The 6559-nt window shown below is 34.9% G+C and overlaps 1 non-coding gene across 1 annotated transcript; it reads left to right on the top strand.

The window, feature by feature from the left end:
- Positions 1-4423: 4423 nt before the first annotated feature.
- Positions 4424-4496, top strand: TRNAF-GAA (transfer RNA phenylalanine (anticodon GAA)). Its single transcript has one exon. It is a non-coding gene; the product is annotated as a tRNA-Phe (tRNA).
- The last annotated feature ends 2063 nt before the right edge of the window (positions 4497-6559 follow it).

Genomic DNA, 6559 nt, shown 5'->3' with positions numbered 1-6559 from the left:
TCCTCTTTGAATTTGATTTTCTCAAAAACTTCTATCAAACCACTCCAACTGCGAGCCTGACAAGAACCTCGTAGATTCCAACACCGGTGGCCTCACGTAGCAGAAAACGAACAATTTTCGAAGCCGCATGAACAATTTACTTCTATTGACCTACATGCAACCCACGCCTACTCCATCTTTCAACACGACATAGAACACATAAGAATATCCCTTATCAATTCCCTAGGAAAAAAGCTCCGAACAAAATCAGCCTTGAATTTTAATATTACCAAAGGTATCTCTCAACCTCCTTTAAATAGCCACATGAATCCCGAACAATTTGTCAACATGTTCCAAACCGGTAAATATTGCAAATGCACTACGATCTTTGGCAGTTACGGCACTATCTTCCGCACATTCTCCTCGAGGTTCTTCTGCGTACGATTATTCCAGCATTATTTTTAGACCCAGATCTGTAAAAAGGCTGCATTGATCTCATCAGGAAATATAAACCCCTGGCATAAAAGAATCTCTTTGAAGCCAATATCTGGCTCTAATACCAGTTGTTAAGAAATTTACTGCATAACATAAATAATTACCGAGAGGAATAAATATAAGAAAATAATTAGCAACAACCATAAACACAAATGTTTATCTGGGAAAACCCCAAATCCGGGGAAAATCCCAACCTAATAAGATCTCATTAGCATTGGAAAAAACCCTGGCCAATCCAATCAAGTGAGCCTTCATTTCTCACCTCCAGGTCTTTCATTACAATGAAGTCCTTCCAGCTTTTTATAAGCTCCATTACATATAATACCACAGGTAGAATACTATGGGTGTACAATACCATGTGCCCCAAAACCATCATTGTTTAACCTGGTCAACTTTGACCCTATCCCGAGTCAAGTTTACCTAACACCATTGATAGAGGAGGATCTTGATGTAAGAGATCATGTCCTCATTAATAAATTCCTCAAGGCTAAATCATCAGGTATTATGTTTGTAGACAAATAATGTGTTGGAAAGAATTGTCCCATAGAAAATATTTCCTTGGTGTTCCCTAGAGGAAATACTTAGAGAATTCCATTTTAGATGTAGAGGGTTGTCCCATATGTAGATCACTTAAATTTGTCTCTCCTTATTCAGGGATGCCTTTCTTGGGGGCTAGGAAATATCCAAAGAATATCACATTGGGAAGGTAACATCATGTAAAGGAGTCAACTTTTGTAGATCAAAGTGGTTTCCAAACATTGTCCATAACTAAGATGTCAAGGAATCACCTCCCTCGAAGATATTTGATTTTGGGAAATGTATGAAACAATGGTCAAAATGCGTTTCCCTCACCCCTCTATGTAGCCTTGAAGACGATGTGAAATTGCTAAAATGTAGCTTAAAGGTGCAACCTTACTCAAATAAAGAAAAATTTGATGATAGAGCTTGAGGAATGAAAGGAGGAGAGTACTATCTTAAAAAGGTTATGAAGCCAACTATCCCAAACATATCTACCTCCAATATCCATGGTATGGAAGAAGATTTTGGGGATTAGAGATGAAATTATGAAAGACATTTTAAAGTAAACTGTTAACAATATAGAAATTACAAAAGCAATGCATTTAGGGCCTTCTCTATGTGTTTTATGCAAATTTGAGGAAAAGTTTTGAGATTTATTCCTAGAATGCAAAGTTAAAAAGTAGATATGGAGTATGGTTACATAAGAGCTTCAAGTGGAATTTCCCACCCCAAAAATAGAAATAAGTAATGTTTTCTCTGAGGAAAATCTATCCCAAAAATTTTGCAAACAAACTTATCATTGGATGATTACACTTCTATAATATTTGTTATCAAAATTTGGTTCACCCATGATTAATGCATCTTTCATGATGAAATTTAAAACTTTTTGTGAATATATAGTACTACAAGAGATCTATTAAAGGAGAACATGCTTTTAAAAGGGAAAGGACTATATTTACTTATGTACAATTTAACTCATGAATATGAATGGTGAATGGCTAACAACATACTAAATATAAAGATTAATATATGAATCTGAATTCTTGAGGACATGCTTTTAAAGGGGAAAGGACTATATTATCTTATGTACAATTTAACTCATGAGTGCCAATGGTGAATGGATAACAACATACTAAATATAAAAATTGATATATGAATCTGAATTCTTGAGAAAAAAATATCAATTGAAAACTAAGATTTAAAATAAGATATTTAGAATGATGGTTCGCCCAACAATAATATATTATATAACATTGAAAAATAGCATAAAGGTATATATTATGTTCTTCACTAAAATATTGAAAAATAACCCAACCTTTATGTTCTTCACTAAAACATTGAAAAATAACATAATGGTAGAAGATGTCAGGAAGGGATCTTAAAGAAAAAACTTAAAAAAAAATGTTTTGCATGGGATTATGACTCACTAGAATTATAAAACGAAATCATCGACGTCCTATCAAAGAATCATGCTTTTGGGCACTAACGACCCCATAATTATCATTATCCAATAATTATCATGAGTGATTCTACAATAATCATTAAAACTTTGATACATGGAAAATACCCTTTTCTCCTTGTGTGGCCTGAAATGTTTTTATCTTTGTGTGGCCTAAAATATTTTAGAGAATAATTTGATTGTTTGATATCTTTTGAGATGTCACCCTCTACCACACATAAAGCAAAACGAAATGGAAAAGGCATGAGTCTTGAGACCCAAGGGACTTGTGTTGAATAAGAGAGAAAGTGTAAACGAAATTACATTGATTTAATCCATGAGAATTGAAAATTTAGGAAAGGGCAGGCCTAGCAGTATTATTCCGGATGTCACCTCCCATGAAGATCTTTAAGAGATCTTCATAATAATAAAATAACCCATTTTCAATAACAAATATCTTCATAATCACTGATTTTTAATTATAAATTTTAAATATCTTATATTTTATTTATTTTCCAGTTTTATAAAATTTTTATATAAGAAGTTAGATTTCTAGTTTGAATTTCGAATATTTTGATTGTTGTGATATCATATTAAGAGATGATAGCAAATGAAGGAGTTATATGTAGTATTGTTTAAAAGTAGTTGGAGTTGAAAATAATTTGTCCATCACATTTTTTATTTTGGAAAAATAAATAACTCATTTTGAATCATTATTTAAAAAGAGCCATAAATTTTAGAGATTAGTTTAAGATTAGTTTGAGTTGAAGTACTGATTTGACATTAAGTAATCCAATTATGAACTTATCTATTCTAGATGGAGAATTGAATTATTTTTTGGAATAAATGGTTGGACGAGGATAAAGATAGAGTCCAATTCTACATGTCAATGTAAACAACAATGCAAATTGCAGTAGGAGGAAAATCCGTTGGCTTTATAGACCGTGAGGGTTCAAGTCCCTCTATCCCCACCCAGGTTCGTTCCCGAACGAACTGATCTATCTTCTCCAATTCCATTGGTTCGAATCCATTCTAATTTCTCGATTCTTTTACCTCGCTATTTTTTTTTTTCATGAAGAGAAGAAATTAGAACATGAATCTTTTCATCCATCTTATGACCAGTTGAGTTGATCTGTTAATAAGCTGATCATATGATCAATTGATTTTGTGATATATGATCTACATAGATTAGATCATTTTGAAATTATTCAATTGCAGTCCATTTTTATCATATTAGTGACTTCCAGATCGAAAATAATAAAGATCATTCTAAAAACTAGTAAAAATACCTATATCGAACCAATGGGAAGATACTTGGATCCGATCTAAGATCATTATATGTTCGCTCCAGTTCTTGTTGTTCTTGATGTTGGAACAGTCTCCCTTTCTCTATGGGCTATGAGTTCTAGTATACAGGGTATATCTGCATTTATAGGAGCTTCAATTCTCGTGCTTATTTTCATCGTTGGTTCAGTCCATGCGTGGCGAAGAGGAACATTGGAATGGTCCTTAATTTCCGAGTGGGGGAGGGAAGTACAAAATGACATAAAGCCAATGATGAATCCTATGAAGTTACCTTTACTCGATCAAACAATTTTGAATCCAGATATTTAAACTACCCCAAACGATCTGTCGAACGAATTGGGCCAGACTCTCCAGTTTATGAACACTCCTTTACAGTATTAATTGTGGTTTCATCAAATTCACTTCATTAATAGATTTGCGATTCGACTCCGATCGTTACGGTCCGATACCAAGATCTGGACCTAGACGAGCTTACCTCATTATAACAGCGGGGACTGTGACCATGAAAAAGGCTCCTTCTGTAGTGATATTTCAAATGTCGGAACCAAAATATGTAGTTGCCCTGGAGCATGTACTATCACAGAGAAATGTTTGGTACAGATTATTATAGTACCGTTCGAAAAGTAGATAAGTTAATTCCTGTGGATGTCTATTCGCCAGATTGCCCACCTGAACCTAATAGGAAGAGCCAGGATAGCTCAGTTGGTAGAGCAGAGGACTGAAAATCCTCGTGCCACCAGTTCAAATCTGGTTCCTGGCAAGATGTCAATATCACTAAACTATACACACCACAATCCCATTGACGGATATTCCGTCACTTCTTTCCTTCCACATTTGAATCCAAATTCCGGAATTCCTTAATTCTCTCTCTTCTATTTCCGAGAGAGAAGAAAGGATTCTATCCATTCTAGTTTTAGAAATTCTAGGTTGTTCTTTCTCTTTATCAAGGAATTCTTTTTGCTCAACTCCTCTAATCTTCTAATTGAATTCTTTCTAATTCATTTTAGAAAGATCTTCCTCTTCCAGGAAGAAAAAGAGCCATAAACTGGAATGGCTCCATATTCTTAGCTCTCAATCTTTGTTGATCTCTTATAGTAATCACATCTTGAGGTTTGCAAGGGTAACTTGGTATATCTACCATATGGTCATTGACCCGGATATGTCCATGATTCACTAATTGTCTAGCTCCGGGAATGGTGGGAGCCATACCCAATCGAAAAAGAATATTATCCAAACGCATTTCAAGTAATTGCAATAGGACCTGACCCGTTGAGCCTTTGGCTCTTCTAGCAATACAAACATATTTCAGCAATTGCTCTCAGGCATAAATTTTCTCCATCCGTTTCGTATCAGCTCAGCCCGGAGTTTCCAGTATAGCGATCCTTACCCTACGAGCTACTATAATATATGTTCTCAACTTGATATCTATAAAGATAGATGGATCATCCATATCCAATTTGTTGTCCATCTACCATAGTAGACTCACTCATTCATATATGATGAGGGGGCCCTTTTAACTCAGCGGTAGAGTAACGCCATGGTAAGGCGTAAGTCATCGGTTTAAGTCCGATAAAGGGCTCATGTTTCCCACGAAGAAAGAAGGCTCAGGTGTCCATTTCTCATCGTATGATCCACATCTTTTCAAGATGAAAACCCTTTTTCAAGGACGAAAATTATCTGTCATGATAGGTTTTAGGCAAAACATTTGTTATGACGAAGTCTCACAACTAATATGGGGGGAGGACCACTATATTTTTATCAATAATAGTCTTCTTCATCCTGCTACTATAGGATCAGTATATAGTTTACTCGATCTTTGTCAATTTTGAACATATCAGAGGTATTATGGATACCTGGTAATTTCAAATTACCAGTCTTCAAAAGAAGTGGAAAAAACGGAGGAGAAGTAAGTGAACCTGACCCATTGGCTTATGAATATATAAGCTACTCTGGTATTGAAATTTGATGGAGATTTGAAAGAAAACCAAATGGATCTAGAAGTTATTGCGCAACTCACTGTTCTGACTTTGATGGTTGTATCGGGCCCTTTAGTTATTGTTTTATCAGCAATTCGCAAAGGTAATCTATAATTACAATGAGCCATCTCTGGAGATGGCTCATTGTAATGATGAAAACGAGGTAATGATTGATATAAAATTTCAATAGAGGTTGATTGATAACTCCTCATCTTCCTATTGGTTGGAGAAAAGATCGATCCATATGTTACAATCAGATCGTGGCGGGTATAGTTTAGTGGTAAAAGTGTGATTCGTTACATTATCAACTCGAATAGTTGAAGGATATTTTACATGGATCTTTGATCCATCTAAAGCTCTATTTCCAGATAGGTTCAAAACCTTCCCTATGAATACCGAGGAATAGCATACCTTCTCGTAATCTGGGTCTGAAATGATGAAAGATAAACACAGTTTTGGTTCCAAGATAGCGATACAGAATGTTTGAAAGGTTAGATAAATTACAGATCTATGGGGAAGATATTTTTTCATCGTGACTAAACCTTCAACTTATGGATGGAAGGACCTCAGGTTGAAGCCGAATAGCTATAGAACTATGATTTTGGTTTACTTGGGTTATCGGCATTTCGTTCGAGCTCGGTGGAATTTGTTCTCCTAGGGATCAGAATCAGTAGAAATAGGGAACGAAGTAACTAGAAAGATTTGTGATTATTTTAAACTTTTCAAATTTATCTTTCTATCAGGATCATCTAGAAAGTGAGTAAGTATTCTACGATTTTGGGCCCTTCACTAAAAAAAGAGAATAAACTGACGTAGATGCCATGGGTACGATAATAAATTAGGGTTT

Source organism: Pinus tabuliformis, chromosome 4_2 (assembly GCF_031772625.1).
Source record: "Pinus tabuliformis cultivar Carrire ecotype Pingquan chromosome 4_2, CPIR1, whole genome shotgun sequence".
In the NCBI taxonomy this organism is placed as follows: Eukaryota; Viridiplantae; Streptophyta; class Pinopsida; order Pinales; family Pinaceae; genus Pinus; species Pinus tabuliformis.
Note: the sequence above shows the minus strand (reverse complement) of the source record. Positions and strands in the feature narration are given on the sequence as shown.